This window comes from Camelus bactrianus, chromosome 14 (genome assembly GCF_048773025.1).
Source record: "Camelus bactrianus isolate YW-2024 breed Bactrian camel chromosome 14, ASM4877302v1, whole genome shotgun sequence".
NCBI lineage: Eukaryota > Metazoa > Chordata > Mammalia > Artiodactyla > Camelidae > Camelus > Camelus bactrianus.
Genome location: NC_133552.1, coordinates 8,439,184 through 8,462,399, shown reverse-complemented (window position 1 = coordinate 8,462,399; position 23,216 = coordinate 8,439,184).

Sequence of the window (23,216 nt, the reverse complement as noted above, 5' to 3'; positions counted from 1 at the left end):
AAAAATTTACAAAGGAGTCACAAAAAGTAAATAAAATCCATGATAATACAAAGGAAAATTACCAAACCACAAAAGGAAGAAGAAAGGAACAAAGAGGATATACCAATTCAACTGCAAAGATAAGTTCAAAATGGCAATAAACACACATCTATCATTAATTACTGTAAATGTTAATGGACTAAATGCTCCAGTCAAAAGACACAGAGTGGCAGACTGGATAATAAAGCAAGAACCTTTAATATGCTGCATAAAAGAGACCCACTTTAGGGAGAAGGACACATATAGATTGAGAGTGAAAGGATGGAAAAGGATATTCCATGCAAATGGAAAAGCCAAAAAAGCAGGTGTTGCAGTACTGATTTCAGACAAAATAGACTTTAAAACAAAGGCCATAAAGAAAGATAAAGAAGGACATTTTATAATGATTAAAGGAGCGATACAAGATGAGGATATTACACTCGTTAATATATATGCACCCAATATAGGAGCACCTAAGTACATACAAGAATTACTAACAGAGATAAAGGGGGATATTGATGGGAATACAATCATAGTTGGAGATTTTAACACTGCATTAACATCACTAGACAGATCTTCCAGACAGAAAATAAACAAGGCAACAGAGAAATTAAATACTACAATAGAAAAACTAGATTTGGTGGATATTTTCAGAGCATTACACCCCCCAAAAATAGGATATACAATCTTTTCAAGTGCACATGGAACATTTTCCAGGATCGATCATGTACTTGGGCACAAAAGAAACCTCAACAATTTTAAGAAGATAGAAATTATCTCAAGCATTTTTACTCACCACAATGCCATGAAACTGGAAATCAACAACAGAGAAACAAAGGAGAAAAAAAGGAAAGCATGGACATTAAACAATATGTTATTGAAAAAACAATGGATCAATGAGGAAATCAAAGCTGAAATTAAAAAATACCTTGAGACAAATGATAATGAAAGCACAACCACTCAGAACCTATGGGACACAGCAAAGGCAGTGCTAAGAGGGAAGTTTATAGCGATACAGGCCTTCCTCAAAAAAGAACAATCTCAAATAAACAATTTAACCCACCACCTGAATGAATTAGAAAAAGAAGAACAAAAAGCCCCAAAAAGCAGCAGAAGGAAGGAAATAATAAAGATCAGAGAGGAATTAAATACAATAGAGATTAACAAGACCATAGAAAAAAATCAACCAAACCAAAAGCTGGTTTTTTGAAAAAGTAAATAAAATCGACAAACCTCTGGCGAAATTCACAAAGAAGAAAAAAGAGAGAGCACAAATTAGCAAAATAAGAAAGGAAAATGGAGAAATTACAACAAACAAAATAGAAATACAGAATATCATACGAGAATATTATGTAAAACTATATGGAACCAAACTGGATAACCTATAGGAGATGGACAAGTTTCTGGAAACATACTGTCCACCAAAACTGAATCAAGAAGAATCTGAACACTTGAACAATCCGATCACTAGAAAGGAAATAGAAATAGCAATTAAAAACCTCCCTACAAATAAAAGTCCAGGACCGGACAGCTTCACCGGGGAATTCTACCAAACATACAAAGAAGAACCCATACCAGTCCTTCTCAAACTCTTCCAGATGATTGAAAAGGAGGGAATACTCCCAAACTCATTCTATGAAGCCACCATCACCCTGATACCAAAACCAGGCAAAGACACTACAAAAAAAGAGAATTATAGGCCAATATCACTGATGAACAGAGATGCCAAAATCCTCACCAAAATTTTAGCAAATAGAATCCAACAACACATAAAAAAGATTATACATCATGACCAAGTGGGGTTCATCCCAGGGACACAAGGCTGGTTCAACATACGCAAATCAATCAGTGTAATACATCACCTCAACAAGAGAAAGGACAAAAACCACATGATCATCTCAATCGATGCAGAAAAAGCATTTGATAAAATTCAACACCCATTTATGATAAAAACTCTCGCCAAAGTGGGTATAGAGGGAACATATCTCAACATAATAAAAGCTATATATGACAAACCTACAGCCAGCATAGTACTCAACGGTGAAAAACTCAAAAGCTTCCCACTAAAATCTGGGACAAGACAAGGATGCCCACTATCACCACTCCTATTCAACATAGTCCTGGAAGTCCTAGCCACAGCAATCAGGCAAGAGAAAGAAATAAAAGGGATCCAAATTGGAAAAGAAGAGGTAAAAGTGTCATTATATGCTGATGACATGTTACTATATATAGAAAACCCTAAAAGGTCCACACAAAAGCTACTAGAGCTGATTGAAGAATTCAGCAAGGTAGCAGGTTACAAAATTAACGTTCAAAAATCAGTTGCATTTCTTTACACTAACGATAAATCAACAGAAGAAGAAAGTAAAGAAACAATCCCCTTTAAAATAGCACCCAAAGTAATAAAATATCTGGGAATAAATCTAACCAAGGAGGTGAAAGAATTATACACAGAAAACTATAAACCACTGATGAAGGAAATTAAAGAAGACTTTAAAAAATGGAAAGATATGCCATGCTCTTGGATTGGAAGAATCAATATTGTTAAAATGGTCACACTGCCCAAGGCAATCTACAGATTTAATGCAATCCCTATCCAATTACCCAGGACATATTTCACAGAACTAGAAAAAATCATAATAAAATTTATATGGAACCATCAAAGACCTAGAATTGCCAAAGCATTACTGAAGAGAAAGAAAGAGGCTGGAGGAATAACTCTCCCAGACTTCAGACAATACTACAGAGCTACAGTCATCAAGACAGCATGGTATTGGTACCAAAACAGACATATAGACCAATGGAACAGAATAGAGAGCCCAGAAATGAACCCACAAAGTTTTGGTCAACTCATCTTTGACAAAGGAGGCAAGAATATACATTGGAATAAAGACAGTCTCTTCAGCAAATGGTGTTGGGAAAACTGGACAGCAGCATGTAAAACAATGAAGCTAGAACACTCCCTTACACCGTATACAAAAATCAACTCAAAATGGATTAAAGACTTAAACATAAGACAAGATACAATAAACCTCCTAGAGGAAAACATAGGCAAAACATTATCTGACATACATTTCAAAAATTTTCTCCTAGAAGAAATAAAAGCAAGAATAAACAAATGGGACCTAATGAAACTTACAAGCTTCTGCACAGCAAAGGAACCCAGAAATAAAACAAGAAGAAAACCTACGGAATGGGAGAAAATTTTTGCAAGTGAAACCGACAAAGGCTTGATCTCCAGAATATATAAGCAGCTCATACGACTCAATAAGAAAAAAATAAACAACTCAATCCAAAAATGGGCAGAAGACCTAAACAAGCAATTCTCCAAGGAAGACATACAGATGATCAAAAAGCACATGAAAAAATGCTCAATATCACTAATTATCAGAGAAATGCAAATCAAAACTACAATGAGGTATCACCTCACACCAGTCAGAATGGCCGTCATTCAAAAATCCAGAAATGACAAATGCTGGAGAAGCTGTGGAGAAAGGGGAACCCTCCTACACTGCTGGTGGGAATGCAGTTTGGTGCAGCCACTATGGAAAACAGTGTGGAGATTCCTCAAAAGACTAGGAATAGACTTACCATATGACCCAGGAATCCCACTCCTGGGCTTGTGTCCAGAAGGAAATCTACTTCAGGATGACACCTGCACCCCAATGTTCATAGCAGCACTATTTACAATAGCCAAAACATGGAAACAGCCTAAATGTCCATCAACAGGTGACTGGATAAAGAAGGTGTGGTATATTTATACAATGGAATACTACTCAGCCATAAAAACCGACAACATAATGCCATTTGCAGCAACATGGATGCTCCTGGAGAATGTCATTCTAAGTGAAGTAAGCCAGAAGAGAAAGAAAAATACCATATGAGATTGCTCATATGTGGAATCTAAAAAACAAAAACAAAAACAAACAAACAAACAAAAACAAAGCGTAAATAAAGGACAGAAATAGACTCACAGACAGAGAATACAGACTTGTGGTTACCAGGGGGGGTGGAGGGTGGGAAGGGATAGACTGGGATTTCAAAATTGTAGAATAGAGTACACTGTATAGCACAGGGAAATATACACAAAATGTTATGATAACTGACAGAGAAAAAAATGTGACAATGAGTGTGTATATGTCCATGAATAACTGAAAAATTGTGCTGAACACTTGAATTTGACACAACATTGTAAAATGATTATAAATCAATAAAAAATGTTTAAAAAAAATACTTAGCTAGGTTCCTGGTTCCTACTGTTATTCATCTATTTTAAACCTCCATTTCTTCATTTGTAAAAAGATCATTATTTTGCCTATACTACCATATTTATGTGGACATAATATTTATTGCATTGCTTGGTACATAGTAAAACCTTGATAAATACTAGCTATTACTTATTACTCTGACTTTTCAGCAAAACAGCAATTATAGTACCAAATATGGCCTCTTCAGAATGAACTTCAGAAACACTGCCATCTAGTGACACATCTAAACCTGCAACATTCCCTCTTTTACAAGCTCTAGCTCTAGCCTTTTATTCTCTCTTGTTGATGCAGTAGGCTCTACTCAACCCTTTCAGGTGTGCTTTGAAAAGGCTGGTCACTGCTGGCCTCTGATGTCTGTCCTGGGCATCAGGGTAGTGAGCACAAAGGAAAGGAAAACATGTTGGCAAATTTAGCCCTCTGTATCCACAGGCATTAACAATCTATTTGCTTCTCTCCTGTTTGTGTGGATTCAACCATGGACACAGTGTTTCCTCAAGCAAATCTAATCTGAATAATAATGAAAAATCAACAAAACAGCATCGTACAAAGAATTAGCTAGGGAGTCACTCCACTAAGCCATAGTATTGTCAGATCACTTCGGGGTGGAGGGCGATATAAAAGGCTACTGAAGAGCCATGGCAATTAAGCAGCAGGTCATGTGTGACTGGAGGCCAGTGAACTGATGATTACTTTAGCTAAGCAGGAGTGCACCTGCACGTGTAGAATCCTCTGGCTCCCAGCGGCATTCGTGGGGTCATGGGCTAGAATAGAAATTGCTCTAAAACAGACTGGGCAGGTTGGACTTCATCTAAAGAGCAAACACAGAAATGTGATAACTAAGGGTCACCTTTGCGGCATATGCTTGAACGTCATCTGTTATATTTCCACAGTCTTGCTGCTCTTTGCAGGCAAGCACATTTGGGTAAAGAAATTGCTCAGGTTCTAAATATTGAGGAAAATTTTTGATTTAATGATGACCTTTCAGAATCTGTTGTTTTAATTTCCTTGAAGATAAAAGTAAAATTTCTGAGAGTATAGGAGGCCTGGGCTCAATTGCCTAGATTTCTATTTCTGCTTTCTGTTTGTCCTTTTGGTTGGGGACCCTGGTATCCAGATCTTGGCATCACCCTCGCTTCTTTAAGAAGCCTCAGCTGGCTTCCTTAATGAGGTCAAATTTTCCAGCAGTGTTCTCGTTGAACCAAGTACCCACTTTCTTAGCACTTATCACAGTGCGTGACATTTCTATGTCTGATTGTTTGATTAGTATCTCTTTTCCCCACGTGATTATAAGTTTCGTGAGCGCAGGGGTCCGGTCTGCTATTGCCTACCATCACATGCCCACAGTTAGCATGGGCCTCGCACAATGCAAGAGCCAAATAAGTGAGGAAAGCTAAATCTGCACTGAACAGAAATGCACATGAGCTGGGGTAAAATATCTTTGGACTCATTCACCACTTAAATGCCAGTTAAAAATGGCTGTTCCCAGGAGATCAGGGTCCTCAGGGAGAAAAACTGAGACTATGGTGACAGAAAAGGGTCAAAATTCATTTGGTCAGAAATGGAAAAGTAATAGCTCACTCTCCTTTCTTCCCCAGGATCGGTTTAAGGTTCATGTCAGGGAGCAATGACTTAATTCTCCTCCAAAAGTAAATTTTGAATTGTGTTTAAATTATTAAAATTCAATTTTATATCGGTGGTATGAAATCAGTTGATACAACCCTTTTTTCCCTACAAGGTAATTAAATGCTGCTTTATAGGCCTGATACCGATATGGTTCATGTAGAACGTGGCTTTCAGGGTACCACCCAATAGACGTGCAAGTCAGGGCTCAATGCGTTGATAGAAGGAAAATGAGAACACGAGGCACAAAGAACATAAAAAGTAGTAGAGAATCTCAAAAAATAAAACTCAAGTCAACAAAGTATCTGTTTCAAGATTATGTACTACAGAATTCCAATCATAGTCTTATCTTTTAGAGTCACAACAATAACACTGGGCCTTTGCTATTTTTATCTAGGTTGCCAAATACTCATCAAATATTTTTAATAAGATAACCATGGGGTTGAGGAATAAAAGAAACAGTTCTTTTTCTCAAGGAGAGTACATGCTATTTCCATGAGGAACATGTTACATATGTTACATGTTTCTGTAAAAAAAGAAAATAACATTCTATTTTCATAATGGTTTTGGTTAAGAAAAATAATTTAATCTGCTTTTATAGGTGGGTCAAGAGAGGCATGGGAAACATATATATGTTCTTTTTAACATTCAGTGTTGCAGAAAGTATTAGTGGTGTACCACAGTGTATTTTTTTAGGGCTGCCGAGGGTTACAGAATAGGAAGAACTCTACTACCTTCATTCTAATGAAATACTTTTAATGGGGTCAGACAGGAGTAAGAGGTCAGTTAAACAGCTGACAGCAGTAGTTTTATAGGTTTTTGTTTGACTTAACGACTACAGTGATAGTCTGGCAGTCATCATCTAGTGGTTAGAAATTAGCTTTAGACTCCGGCAGCAGGATCTTGATTAGCAGTGTCCAAAACAGTGACAAATGGGCTCCAGAAAACACGAACTGTATAGGCTCAGGAATTTCAGAAAAGCAATCTAGCTCAGTAATGAAGACAAGACCTCACTCTACACAGAGCCCCATGATACATCAGTTTCTAAAAGATTAGATCCATGGAATCACTTACGCTCTTCTTCAGCCTGTTTTACTGTGAATAAACACAGAAATCAGAGTTTACAAAATTACAATCTGTTGACTGAGGTTCTAGCACTCTATGAGTCTCACATCATATATCTGAATTCTAAGATAATTGTGCAATCTCAATGGTGTACATTTTATTTCTCTTTTTAAACTAGTTTTCTATCTTTGTAATGTGATGACATTTTAGACAGAGACAGGATCTAGGACTCCCGTAGAAAGTGTTTGTTAAATTGAATATGCATCCAGTCTTGTCCTTGAGTGAGATTAATGGTACTAATGACACAACTGATATACCTTGCAGGTTACGTGAAATCACCTCGGGGTAATGACCTCAGCTCATTCCTACCTGCCGTGTTCTGAGTAATGTAGTTGTTTTCATTTATAGTTTAGTATATATAATTACATTATCACCATATAATATCAATATATTATATTACATTATCACCACATCTTAGCCCATCTATCACTGATGCTGTGTTAGGGAAATAAAACGGAATGTATTAAGGTTCAAAGTTGATAAAGGAAATTAGTCTGAAATTAGGGGTCTTATAAATTTAATGGTAGACAGATTCCTGTCTCAGAAAGTCAGACTGACTAAAAGAACTGAAGGGAAAAGATAGAATTGTCAACAAAGAAGTAAAATTATAACTATTCACTCATCTTACATTGGTGATACCAGTTAAATTTGAGTTCTTGCCAGTTCCTTAAAGGACCAAGCTTTCTCTTGGTTATAATATGCATGGATGTATCCCTAAAAGACTATATACAATCCTAATTTGTGTAAGACTAAGTGTATTAAAAATACACTAAGGAAATGGTCCCCCCCCCAAATAAGTGGTATGATACACTTGTGTATTGCAATTAGTTCTAGAATATGTCACAAGGAATTTATTGCTATAATATCTAAAATATCAAGGTTTGTGAATTATTTACTTTAATAAAAAAAACCCTCTTGTTTTTTAGTGTATCAAAAGTCTTAAATGTATGCAAGATTGTCCCTATAATACTATCCTTTTATTATTTTGTATTTGACTATACTTTCTTGCATGGGACAGAAAGGGGTAAATTTTCATCCATTACACTGGGAATTAATGTCCCCAAGACAAGGCTAACTGACTCTGGAGATAAATCTGTACCTCTGTCATATGATTTCATCATTCTACAATCATAACTGCTTTTTGACCTGTCTGTGTGTCTCACTGAGCCCCTTGAGGATGGCAACAGTGTAACAGCATATAAAATAAACTCAATAAATATTTGTTCAGGTAGTAACTTGGGTTTATAAAAAAGCAAAATAGGGAGTCAATTAACTCTACAAATTCCTTGATGGTATATGTATCAGATGTACTTAAAATTATCATGTAAAATTTTGATTTGAGGAGTCTTCTGTTGAGGATACTCCTTCTTTTTTTAAAGTCAATTATATTTGTACTTATTTTTAAGGAATTCCAAACTCTTTATTAACATCAATTCAGCTACTTTGTTGAGTTCCCACTGTGTGCAAGTTTCCATGCTTTGCACTAAGAAAACATGATAATTAGATAGACACAATTTCTACCCTCAAACTTTAGACATGCATATAAATAATTACACTATGAGAAGAGTAATGATGTATGTATAAAATACACACTTAGCATAGAGGGGGGAGGATCAAGTCTGCTCAAATGAATCCAAAAGATTTTCTAACAGAAGTGACATCTTAGCTGAGGATTCAAGAGTGAGCAGTAGGTGATTAATGAGTGAATCGTGGGGAATGAAGAGGAGGAAATCATCTCAGGCTGATAGAACAATACCTACGTAGGCACAGAGACAGGGAACATCACGGATGGAGACAAATGTGCAAGGGGGGATGGACTGAAGAATGTAGTTAATGAGTCAGGCAGGTGCATATGATGTGGGACCTTGTATGGCATTCTAAGGACAAACACTCAACTCTACTACAGCCAAGAGTTTTAGCATGAAAGGGACACACTCATATTTGTTTTAGGAAAGCCACATTTATAGCAGGAGAAGCATCAGAGAAGGAGAAAATGATGTCAGGAAATTAAAAAAAAAAAAAAAAAAAAAAAAGGCTGGACAATACCAGAGGGAATGCAGAGGAGGGGATGGACTCCGAGAGATTTAATAGGCAAATCAGCAGAACTTGGAAGTGTATGTGGGGTGATGGTGAGCATTACACTAGGCTATAAATGTTTCTAATATTCTTTAGACAAGTTCTTCCACACCTCAGCTCCTCAATAGAGTCACCTGGGGAGCTGTCTAAAATCCCAAGGTCCAGACCTATAAAATCAGAATGTCTGGAGGTAGAAGCCCATGTCGGTGTGATTTCAATGTGCAGTCAAGGCTGGGAACCACTGGTCTACACAGAGACTCTTTCCTCAAGTTATTTGCAGAGAAAACAAGAGCTTAATTGATGCATTGGAAGTCACAGATAACAGGAAGCAGAATCCACGTCTCCAGTTTCCAGCCCCAGGGGCCGAACCGTCAGATTGAATTACACCCTAGAAGCTTCAGCAGATCATTGACCAGCACTGACAAGTCAGGTCCATGGCATTCATTCTTTCACACTTCTGCATGCCCAAAGCTAGCAGAAACTGACCAAATGAGAAACAGCTAAGAAACAGAAGACACTTTTACTTCCTAAAATGACACTCGAGATGATGACAACCTAATTAGGAAGACATAATGCTTCTGAATGTAATGACAGAGAACAAGAAACACAAGATATAATTAATGGTAAAAGCACTTACTGAGTCATAGGAATTCAGAGACGTGAGAGTTAACTCTGGAAAAGATCACTCTAGGAGGAGACAAGACTCATTTAAATGTAAACTTGAAATTACGGGTATTTTAAAAGGCAATGAATGGCATTTTATGAACTTTCAGTAAAAATCCAATTAATTTTGACAGGTATGCACATAAGTCATTGAAGATTGCTTTTACTAGGCCAAATTTGGTAGATTCAGAAGGAGTTTATAGCCTGTGCACAATTTTTAGTTATAAATCAAAATGTAGATGCAGTCATTTTATTCATGGAAAGATTAGGTCAACTGGAGAAAAAAAAACAATTAACAGTGAAGCAAATGAGTTACTATTAATAAGCTCATGTGGTTCTGAAGAATGCTTTCAAAGTGTTTCTTCAGAGAGATTATTTTTAACTGGCATAGTGATAATATGTATTGTATCTACATACAAATACTATGAAATATAAATTTAGTTAATATTTAAGAGTTTCTTTTGAGAATAAGAAAAGACCAATTTTCCGTAACATTGCTATCATTAGTCATCCCATAGCCATCATTTCTTCACCCCCTCCCTTCCTTTGCACATCCTTAGGACATGGATTTCATCTCTCCTATAACAATGCCCACACTAGGGCTTGAGTTTTAGATATCTAGACACAATCTACTGCACCATGCACTTCCAGAAACACCCACTGTGGTTGGGAGGGGGCATGTTAAGTGACTAAGAGCATGGACTCTGGCCTCAAACTACCTGAGTTCAAATCCAGGCTCTGTCATTCACCAGCAGGATGATCTTGAGTAAGCTACCCAACACCTGTGTGTTTCAGTTTCTTTACCTCTAAAATTAGGACAGTATTATCAGCAGTAGTACCTCAAAGAGGGTGCTTTCAACCAGCTACTACTCACAAAGTGCTTCTCATAGTGCCTTGGACACTGGACGTACTAAATAAATATCAGTTATTGTGATATTGTGATTTATAGTAAGAAATACTTATTTGGTTCTTGTTCCTGTTCCTGGCACAGAGATCCTAAAACCCTTGAAATCTCCTGTGAAGAGAGAAATAAAGATGTCTTTTGTTGTGTTAATGAGGTGACTTTGGAAAGCACCTCAGGATAGGGGCTGGCTGCCAGTGAAACCAACTCTCATAATTAGAGGATTGGAAGCTTCAGTCCCATCCATGATCTCAGAGGAAGGGAGAGGCTGCAGACTAGGTTCAGTCACTAACGGCCAAGGATTCCATCAATCATGCCTCTGTAATGAAGCCTCCATAAAACCCCAAAAAGACAGGGTTCCAAGAGCTTCAGATTGCTGAAAGCGTGGAGGTGCTGGGAAAGCGGCAGGCCCAGGGACGGCTCGGAAGCTTGGTGCCCTTTCCCCCGTACCTTCCCTATGCATCTCTTCCATCTGGATGTTCCTGAGTTATATCCTTTTATAACAAACCAGTGATCTAGTAAGTAAAATGTTTCTCTGAGTTCTGTGAGTTGCAGTAGCAAATCAGTCAAAGTCGAGGAGGAGGTTGTGAGAACTTCTGATCGATAGCAGATTGGTCAGATATACAAGATCTTGTGGTAGCTCATAGAGATGTGACAATGAATATACATATGTTCATGTATGACTGAAAAAGTGTGCTCTACACTAGAATTTGACACAACATTGTAATGTAACTATTAATCAATTAAAAATGTAAAAAATAAAAGATAAAAAAATAAAAAATAGATAGCAGATTGGTCAGAAGCACAGGTGACGACCTGTTCTTGTGATTGGCATCTGAAGAGGGGTGGGCAGTCTTCTAGGACTGAGCCCTTAACGTACGGGATTTGATGCTGTTTCCAGGCAGACAGTGTCACAACTGGGTTGAACTGTAGGGCACCCTACCGGTGTTGCAGAATTGCTTGGTATGGGGGAAAACCTCACGTACTGTAATTGGGTGCAGAATCATAGTTGTTATAGCATCTTCTGTTGAATAGACACTGGCTAGAAGGATTGATGGATGGACAAATCACATAGAAATAAAACATCTAATAAAAGAATAACCATATTCACTGCAACCAACAGGACTTGGTCTTTTTCCTGATCTATTTCAAACCTAGTAAAATGCTAGGCAACTTCTATAACTTCTTGGAACTTTATAAAATAATGATGTTAACACTTTCTTCCTCTCTTTGAACTGACATGGAGACTAATTCTCTAATATTTTTCACTGAAACATTTGAAGATCATGTTCTCCAAGTATAAAATATTATTTTGAAATATCATAGCCTTATCCAATGTTTTCCAGAAGGAGTAGGGGAACTATTTTTGAAGGAATCCTCAAAGAGCTTAGTATTACATGCTTTGTTCAAGTTAGCAGATTTGGAACATTACATGTGCTCAACTGCTAATAATGTAATTAGAGGTCTCTGGCTTGATACAAATACTGTGAAGGCAGAGGCAACCCTTACCCAGGGACTGTGGTGGGAAGAACAAGATTGTGGCAGTGCCTTTTAAAGAAAGTCGTATTGTTCTGCCATATATGGAAAAACTCCAGATACAACATGCATAGGTTTCCTTACCTTTGTAAAAGCATCAAATTGATCCCTATTTGAATTGAAAGTGATCTCTTCTCTAAGATCAATGTCTTCAAGTGAGATAAGCCCAAGGGTTGTAGAGGATGCTTAGTGCACAACCCAGGGGAATGAAAATGTATGTCCACCACTGATTTATTAAGTAATTTCTGCAAAAGGTGCACCTAGGAGATACATCACAGGGGCTGAGTTATTGGAGGAGAACCTCCCAGGCCGAACACAGGCAGCATGAGCGGTCTTGAATTTACAACTAGCTGAAAGAAGGGGGGGGGGGGAACTGCTGGGAGAAAACCTACCATTCCATTAAGGTAGTTTGATAAACTGTGATTTGTGGAAAGTGCTCATTTCAAAGCCTGTGTGCTTTATTTTATGAGTTTGTGCATTCAGCCACATGTTCTGCTGAGGAAACTACGCAAGTTCTGTCTCTGCCTCCAGGAGGCAGAATGGACAAGCGCATTTTACACTGAGTGACTTTTCCTCCAGAAGATTGCTGTCACTCTAGCCCATGATCTATACCCCAAATCTTTGGAAAAATGATGATAAATTATTCCAAATGACAGTTTCCATATAATTTCACTGCAAAGGCTTTTAAAGCTGAAAGGAGACTTAAGAGATCATCTCTTGCCAACTTTCTGGTTTTATAGATAAGGAAATGGAAACTCAGAAAAGCAATGAGAGTTGGCCAGGCCCTGGTAAAGTCCGGACTGGATTCCAGTATCTCAGACCCTGAACAACATCCTTTTCCCTGCTTTAGCTAATGTCTTCCTCAAATAGATAGGATTATACTACAAAAAAGTGCGCTTGCTTGAGAATCTAATTTATTACCTGATAACAATTTAGCACATTAGGAAGTCAACTCTACAAAGCAGTGATATGCTAGGCACTGTTGCTTATAATAAAGATATGGGCAAAAAGCCTAAAATGGCAGGCTGCTCATAGATATGCAGAGAAGAATATGATTAAATGGTTTGACAAACAATGCTCATTCTAACAAGGTAACATACAGCATTCTGGAGTGAGCAGTGGGAATCACTTTTTTAAAAAAAAGCTACTTGCAAAGATTTCAAACTTATTTTTCCTCATTGAAAATATTTACAACCTATTTCAAAATCTCACTTTATATCACTGATTTCCTTATGATTCAACCAGATAGTCACGCTTAGTCAACCACAAGTATTCATGGTTACTGTGTATCCTTTAATCCTATACTCAGTGCTGAGCAAATGAATACTCTAAATATGTTTGAATTTGTAAAGCAAAATTAGCTAAAGAAAAAAAAACTTTATTATACCCAAGATTGGATTTATGTGTGCAATACAAGATGCTTTATTGACAGAAAGCACCGACTGTTTCCTCTATATATTATATGTATATACATACATACACACACATATACATCTAGGCAATATATACATATTACCTCCCTTGACCTTGGATTTGTTCTTGAGACACAAAGTAGCCAACGTAATAAAGAGTAAGTTCTTCTTTGATTTGGGAATCTAAGGCAATAGCCTTAGAAATTCTTGGATGAGACAACCTCCCCAAAAAAAGTGAATTAAAATGCATAATTTAGTGGTATTGCTGCGTAACAAACCACAAAAGTAAACCTTAAGTCAGGTCAACTTTTATTTAAGTTCACACCTTTCAGCAGCAAGGTCCAGTTTTTCCAAATAGTTTGCCTTCTGATGCTTAGAGTTACATGAAGTTAGGAGACCAGATTCTTCTGCAGTGGGTGTATCTCAGAGAATCAAAGTGGTGCCCTTCAAGCAACTAGAGAAGCAGTGCCTGTCTGGACAGACTCCCGAGACCTCAATGTTTGTCTGGACCAATGTTAGTGTCTGAAACCTACTAGTAATGAAGTTTTCATGTAGGTCTCTTAAAATAAAATAAACAAACAAAGAAAGTGTTCCTTTGCAAAGTTATGTGTTTTTATTTTACAAATCCCCTAATGTTGGACATTTAGTTTAGTTTCAATTTTCTAATAAAAGCAATGCTGCATTGGATTTCTTTGTAGCTAAGACCCAGAACAAATCTATGTTAGCCTATTATTTAGAATAAGTTTTTAAATTTCTAGCTTAAAAATATACTAATTTTTAAGTCTTTTGACATTATTTTTAAACTGCTTTGTGGACAGGTGATACTAAAGTAAAACCCCACCATGCTGCCAAAGCTGATACTATCATTTTGTTTAATCTTTGGCAATTTGACAGCAAGAGCTCAGCAGAAAGCAATTGAAATTAAATGCTCAATGGGAACATTTAGTGAAAACTTGTTTCTCCAAATGAGCACCCACTGTGTACGAATACTGTGCTATGTGTTTGGATATGAAGGCAGATATGAAGTGGTCCCTGCCCTCAAGAAGCTTAAGTCAAAAAAGAACAGCTAAAAAGCACTAAGCATCCAGAAAATGAAGACGCGAGTGTTTAAGGAGAAGCTGTTTTGAGAGGGTAGAATTAGTATAAAATGTGTGGTGAGCGAGTTTGCCTCTATCAGCCACAGGACCAAGTTTATTGAAACGAATGCCTTGGACTGCTAAAGCTTATTCTGATTTGGCTCTGCTGAGCAGGCTGGCAGTGGGGCTGATTAAATTTGTTATAAATGGTTCGTGCCCACATACAGGAACAATGGAACAGTAATTTTTCTTTCCTAACGGTCTGTTACCACTGTCCTTTATGTGAGATGGTAACAATGGACTCTCTCATCCACAGCTTTGAAATGCTCTCCTCCCACGGAGGCCGCTGACCTCCCATTATGCAAGAGTACCTCATTTTTGTCATGTTGGGTAACTGTGTTCTCTGTGGGTGTGTGGCTCATCATAATTCTTTATACTTGTGCTTATGGCTTTTTTTTTAAACAAAATTAAAAATGCGTGTGTAGCACATATCATCAATCCCCAATATCTCTTAACTGAACTGTGTGTGTTTATGCAGCTGCCGACTCCTGGGATATCCTCTTGGGAAGGAGACAAAAGTTCTGAATGTACCTTTTTGTAAATCAGTAAATAGTACAGAATCTGGAGCTTTTTTTTTTTTTTTTTTTAATTGAAGGTTTTCTATTCAACAGTCTTGCCAATAGGGGCAGTGGCTGTGCACACAGTGGCCAATGAAAAGATCTGTCTCAGGCATCCTCTTGGAACCAGCAATGGTATTGGGAGTACAGGAGGTATTTATTTTTTCTTTAAAGGAAAGTGGAGTTTTGCAAGATTGCAATACTTTGCCCCTATTGTTTGTTTGGTGGTTTTAGTTTATAAGTAGCAAAATCTGGAAATAATCCATTTTGAAGTAAGTCTGGAAGTTGTAGCATCTCCCGTACCCTAGGGGACTTCCTTGTTCCACACAGCTGCACTGTTCCCCACCCACTTCCTGCCTCAGGCCTCCTGGAGGTGCTTTAGGACTTCACCCCACTTCCCCTGCCTCTCCCTAAGCAGCTTTGTAACCACAGTTCACATCTTTTCCACTGACTGATGCCATACTAATCCTTTGAGGTAGATACAGATGAGGAAGCTGTATTAGTAAGAATAAGTGACTTGTCCAATGTCCTCATCTTTTCTGAGGGGCCACCTGTCATTCTGCACCCTTTTTATGTGGGAAGAAGCTTCTCAATGGATTAGTCAAGAACAGGTTGTAGGAGGACTCATCAAAAACTCTGCAGTAGGACGGAGGCCTCCGTTGTGGTGGTGGGGTGGGACGGAGGCTGAGTGTGTGCCCTTCTCCGAGCTGTCCCTAGCTCTGTCACCACAGCTCCAGTTTTCCCTTCCAGGTTTTTCAGAGATCTTCCAGTTACAGGTGAGTTTCTTTCATAGTTTATATAGCTTGAGGTGTGAGGGGAACTCTCTTGATTATGAAAGATCAAGTCTGTTACCACTGTAAACACCTGTGTGTTGGCGGAGGTGTGGAGAGCAGTCCACAAAACGTCCTTCCTCTCTAGCCAGGTGCTATTTCATAATGAATTCCTAAGTATTCTTCCTGCTCAAGAGGTGCCAATACGGAGTCCCAGGCACCCTGGGAGGTGTGGTCCCAGCCCACAGACTGATGAGATGATGGAGATCAAGTTTACTGTGGGTGTGGGGACAGCTCTATCTGGGACTGTGGGGCATGTGGCAGAAAAGAGACAGGGATATAATGAGCAAGAAAGGGGACTGAGCTGTTTGGAAAGGCCAGATCTGTGCAGGCAGTGGTTTCCAGCAGCCCCTCAGCCTGGACTCATAGAGCAGGGTGCTGTGACATTTGTGGGGTAAAGCTTGAACGATGCAGGAGAGCACAGTGTTTTTAGATGGGTCAGCCCTGGGGTCTCTGACTTGGCAGCTTGCAACAAGATTGACAGCCACTGTCACCTCTCACATACTTACCTTCAAGAGGCTTAGCCAGTTGGCTTGCCTCCACTCTGCCCAACAGTCTCTGCTACGTGGCAGCCAAGTAACCTAAAAACATGCCAATTCCTTCTCAGTACTTCCCCAGGCTTCTTGACACATTTAGAATAAGACCTTAGCTTTAACCTGGACTGCAAGGTCCTGAGTCAGTTAGCCCTCAGTTTGCACCTCATCTCCCCCTACTTGTTTTCCTCCTGCCCAGACACAGTGATTCCTCGCTGCTTCAAGAATTCCTACCTCATGCATTTGCTTTGTCTGTTTCTTCTCCCTATTAGACGTTCCTTAGTTATCTAATGGCGAGGTACTCTCTGATCACTGACTGCCCCTCTTTATCCTCATCCTCTGCCTCATTATGCATTTCATAGTACTATCGCTACCTGACATTCTATTCTATACCCACCTGTTGTTTGTCATACTCACTAGAATGTAAGCTCCATGAGGAGCAGGGGTCCATCCTTGGTCACTGTTCTATCTTCAATGCCTAGAATAATGCCTACACATAACAGGATCAATAAATATATCATCAATGACCAAATTAGTTAACTTGGAAATGCTGTCAGACTATATTAAAACATTTAGTCTATTGAGAGGTTTGCATTCATATGTGTGATCAATTATAGAGCATTCAACCAGTGCATACATTGTGCTAGTTGTTATGCTGATTTCACTGTACTTCTGAATGACCAGACAACTTAGTGATGATTCATCCGTGACCAAAAGGAAATACATTAGGTATTTAATGTAAAAATAGCAGTTCACTGAGGTGAAAGGTAGAGCGTAGCTAAGCTATTTAAGATGCATAATTGGGAAAAAAGACTCCATTCATTTATTCATTCATCCTCTTATTCAACAACTATTTATTGGTTCTTTCTCCATACCAAGCTGCATGTTAAGTGGTGAGAATGCAGTGATGAAAGACAGCAGACTCAGCACTTGCCCTCAGGGAGTTTAGAGTCTAATGGCAGAGTGTCTTAGTCTATCCTGGTTGCTGTAACAAACTACCACAGACTGGGTAGCTTATAAACAACAGAAATTTATTTCTCACAGTTCTAGAAGCTGGAAAGTCCAAGATCAAAGAACCAGCAGATTTAGTGTCTACTGAGAACTTGATTCCTGCTTCTCAGATGGCCATCTTTTCATTGTGTTCTCACTTGGGGCAAAGGAATCCTCTGGGGTCTCTTTTGTGAAGGCACTAATCTCATTCATGAGTGCTCCACCTCCTAAAGTTCCCACCTCCAAATACCATCACAGTAGAGGTTAGGTTTCAACATATGAGTTTGGGGGTGGAGAGAAACAAACATTCAATCTATGGCAGAGCGATAAACTAAACAAAAACTTACTAGGAAATCAACTGATTAAGATTTGGTAAGTACCAAAAAGGTGACTTACAGTGTGCCATAAAAGTAAATGATGACAACTCAACCTGTTGTGGGGAGTAGAAGAGACTTCCCTAAGGAAGTGACATCTAAGCTGAAACTGGGAGAATAAAAAGTTACCCTAAACAGAGAGGAGATGAGCATCCCAGGCAGGGGAGCAGCATGTGCAAGGGCCCTGAGGTAGGCTGGAGTTCAGTATATTGGAGAAACTCAAAGAAGATCCAGTATGACTGGAAACAGAGTGCAGGACAGGAAAGCAGGTTGGTGAAGCAAATATGAGCTGGCTTATAGAGCCAACATAAATCCATCAAGAGATTTAAGAGATGAGTGACATGATCAAATTTGTCTTTTAAAAGCATTATTTTGTAGAGTGTTGAGAGTAGATTGATACATGCTAAGACTGAAAGTAGGGAGATAAGTTGGGGACTAATTGAAGTAATCAAGATAGTGGGATAACTTGAACTAGGGAAATGGCACAGATAGAGAAAAGTAGGTGGATCCTAAAAATAATTAGGAGGTAAAATAGCCTGTTTTGGTGACTGGACATGGGATGGTAGGGGAGAAGGAGGTATCAAGAATGGTTTCTATCTGTTATGAGTTGAATTGTGTCCCCCCTCCCCTTACCAAATTCATATGTTGAATTTCTAATCCACAGTACTTCAGAATGTGATCTTATTTGGATTATTTGCATTGCAGATGTAACTGGTTAAATTAAGATGACATTTTACTGAACTAGGCTAGGCCCTTACTCCAATATGACTGGAATATTTATAAAGGGGAAATCTGAACACAGATATGCACACAAGGAGAATGCTATGTAAAGATTAAGGCAGAGACTGGGGCAATGCATCTACAAGCTAAAAAACACCAAAAGATTGTCAGCACAGCACCAGACACTAGGTGAGTGGCACAGAACAGATCCTCACAGCCCCTCAGAAGGAAGCAACCCTGACAACACTTTGATCTTGGAATTTTAGCCTTCAGAACCAAGAGATAACAAATTTTTACTGTTTAAGCCGCCCAGTTATGACAGCTCTAGCAAACTAATACACTATCATTGTTCCAAATATGTCCCCAGCAGGATCCATTCTGAAGGACAGTGGCCATGAAGATGCCTTTCTTCACCTCTTTTACCCCAAAAAATGTATCCCTACCAAAGACTTTCATGAAGCAGATTGAAGACTCAAAGGCATGGAGTAGAGAATAACTCATCTATTCACCCATCCATTCATCTAGAAATACTCATTCAACCAATATTTCTTTGGAAACTACACTGTTTCAAGTGCTAAATGAAACTTGAAGTATTATCCACATGGATTGAAAGAAAGCAGTTGTTTGGGGGTGGTCAGGGAAATTATAGCCAAAATCTTAGGTTCATTTGGACAATGAGAAAATTTGGCTGACCTTCAAAAAAGCATTCCTAGAATAAAAGCTATTATTCTTTAAATGTTTCCCAGAGGAAGTGGTAATAATCTCATAGGTTGAGTCATAGGAAATTTTGCTGGGCAGGACATTCAATAACACACTTTGGGGAACAACCTTAAATTATAAAGGCAAGTAGGCAGGATTACTTCACTGATTCCATCTTTATTTTCTATAAAGAATCCTTGCGGAGACTTCACAACATGGGTGGCCAAGTTATAATCACTGAATGATACAGTGGAAGATGAATCAAAATGTCATAATTGTTCTTTTCACTTCTAATTTCTCACTTTTATTTCTAAGTTGTATCCTCTGGGCTTCTTTCCTCTTAACACTTTCAGTTAATACCCTCCATTTCCTCAATATTTTCCATTATTGTCTTTGTCCCTAAATTTCAAGAGTGTTAATGAAGATCTGTAAGCTACAGACAGTCTGGGTCCACACATCTTTTGATGCAGTTATGAAAGCAGTCTTCCAGATGCAAACTGACAAGAGAATTGCCCACTTTAATGGTGTTTTAGAAATTATGACCTCACATCGTTAACAAGAAATCAGCAACAAGTTAACCCTCACATACTTTCTTTTGAAATGCTTACATTTTGTGTTTCAGGAACTAAGTTTTAGCTTCCTGGCAACTTTTAAGTTCCTTCATAATCTATGTCTGCATTTCCAGCTTTCTTACTTGGGGGATAGGGCAATCCTAGGGTTACTCATTACCCCAAAGCAAAGAATAAGAAAGCTTTGAAAAGGTTGTCTTCTTTCAGCCAAATCAGCTTATCACCAAATACTCACTGATGTCTGACCAAGCTAAAATAGCTTAATCTGCTCCTCAGGCACAGTGGAGAATGTCCCCTTCAGAGGGAACTAGATGTTTACGGAGCATATGGCGGTGTTTTCCAATGTCCATGACAGGGGCATGGGGCTCATAACGAAAGAAGCTCTTTTGCCCCTTTCTTATTTTTCCATTTCTGTTCCTTTCTAACCCTGAAAGAATCTAACTGACCTACAGATTCTTTCCCTAGATAAAAAGAAGTAAGAATGAAGAATTAAGTAGTTAAAGAATGTGTAGTTAGTAGTAGTTGAAGAATCTCTAGCCCCAACAGCCCCTTGAGCAATCCTGGAGGGAGATCATGGGGAAAGATAACATCAAAAGAGAGAGCCCACCAGCCTGCACGCAATGGAGAATGATGCAGAACCCAACCTCCTGCTTCACCGAATCACTGAGATTCTTCCTCATCTTTTTCTCTTTAAAAAACTGTCAAGGCTGAGCAGAATCTTTGGAGCTAGCCTCAGGACATGAACTCACCTTCTCCTCATATTGCCAGTTTCTCTGATTAAAGCATCTTTCCTTTCTGGCGCTTGCCTTTTGATTATTGGCTTCTGAATGGCAAGCAGCTGAACCTCAGTTTGGTAACAATAAGACACATGGCTTTGACATGATACCTCCAGAAAGGTCACACCCTGTGGTTTTCAGATGAAATGATCATTTCTCCCTACAATGCTGCCAGTGCTTGGTTTAAGGATCTCAGATAGGGTAACACAGTGTGAAGAAAAATTTCGACAACAGATCATTTTTCAGGTAATCTTTTTTCTGGGAAGATTTTCCACAATCCACTGACCTGTCCATGAAACTCTCGCTCTTTTCTTCTTTAAAATTCTGAGATTTGAGTCAAATTTCTAGCAAAGAATGTCCTTTCCATCCTTTCTCTGCCCCTGAGTACAGTACTCCACTAGATACAGTGTGTGCAGGAAGCCCCAGGAAGCACAGTCTCGAACAGAAATTGAACAAAGAAAAAATTTTGAGCACAAAGATTTTGTTTATTTTGTTTTAAGAACTCAAAAGGCTCCTATTTAAATGAGGCTCCTTTTAAATAGGAGAAATATAGACAGACTATTCTCACTGCTGTGGGTTTCAAAGTATGTCAAACCTTCCATTCCCTTCTTAATCCCACCCAAACACATCCCGTAAAAGAAATCACGTACTTGTTCTTGGACTCTCATCAGCTATGGGAAGGAAGAGAGTCAGAGATCCTGGAAGCAAATGGCAGTGACATTTAGATGAAAGTGTGCATTATTTTCCTATTGCTATTATAACAAATTATCACAAATTTAGAGGCTTTCAACAACACATATTTATTATGTCACAGTTCTGTGGGTCAGAAATCCAGGATGGCTTGGCTGGTTTCTCTGCTTAGAGTGTCACAAGGCCAAAATCAAAGTGTCATTAAGCTGGGCTTCTATTAGGAAGTTCTGGGGGGAAATCTACTTCTAGGTTCATTCAAATTGTTGGCAGAACTCAGTGGCCTATGTTTGTAGGTCTGAGGTCCCTATTTCCTTGCTGGTTGTTGTCTGGAAGTAATTCTCAGCTGCCCCCATTCATTGGCTTATGGCCAACTTCCTCCAGCTGTATAATCAGCAATGGTAAATCAGATCTTCTCAAGCTTTGAATCTCTCTGACCTCCCTTTCTACTTCATATCTCTTGCTCTCCTCTTCTGTTGCATCTCTTTAACAATTCCACCTTCCCCTTCTGGTTTTAAAGGTTCATGTGTTTACACTGAGTCTACCAGGATAATTTACCTATTTGAAGGTCAGCTGATTAGTAAGCTTACTTACATCCACTATGTGCTTTCACAGCAACACGTAGATTAGTGCTTGATTGACTAACCAGGGGATAAGAATCTTGTAGGGTCCCAGCTACATAAAAGGGAAGGAACCACAGCTACATAAGGAATATTCTGCACTGCCAGAGTTGGATGGGGCAAAGAAAGACACCTTGAATTTCCCAAGGGCCAGGACTAGACCTACAGGAGAATGTCAGCCTCAGGTCCTTTTAAAAATGTCTCTGCCCAACAGCACTGTTTAAAAGGGATGAAATGCCCCAGCAAAGGGAGCAGGTGGCTGAGGGGAAAGGTATCAGCAGCCAGCCGGAGGATGGGACTGCAGGAGGGAGAGCGCCATCATGGGGGAGAGGGTCTTCAGAGAAGTCAACAAGCAGCCCACAAAGAAAGATTCAGAATTTGGAATCTGCCATATTCAGAAGGATCACTAAATCACAACCATGTCAGCCAATCTAGACCATTCTATGTCTCATCTACACTAGTCTCAACCTCTGTTGAGTCTGGAGAGGTAGGTGGAGAAGGAAGACAGCGAAAAAGTGGCCATGATTTGGAGGAGGGGGGATATTTTACAGTGGAAGAGAGTTTATAATTTTATGATTACTACACTGGACTGGCCTAGATTGGGCTGGGTGAACTATGGTAATTTCCTAAGGTTTCATCCAGAGGTAGGCAAAGAACTATTCGACACAAGACGTTTAAAAGAGAATAGTGATAAAGAATAAAATTGGTTTGTATCCTCTTAAGTCAAGCTTGTTCAATAAAATGGTTACATGTTACATATGTCATTAATTATTGATATATACCAGGACCACTATTTTAATTGTGATGAGATCATCTCTCAGCATTCTCTTTACCTATTTAAATATCTGTTCCTTTAACTGAGTGTTTAATCGTCTTTGACCATCTTGTGAAAATTACCTCTCTGTGGATTCTATCAAGAGCCAATATAATTCCGTGTATCTTGGCTCTAATTTTAAACTGTGTACTCTAAGGGAGGCTGAACAAAATGACCTCTACAGTTATTTCCAGCTCAATAGTTATAAAATGAATTGTCGTTTTCTCCAAGGTCTCCTTGCCTTAGTTAACAAGTTAGCTGTCCAGTTGGTTTTGGATCTGAAAAACCCACT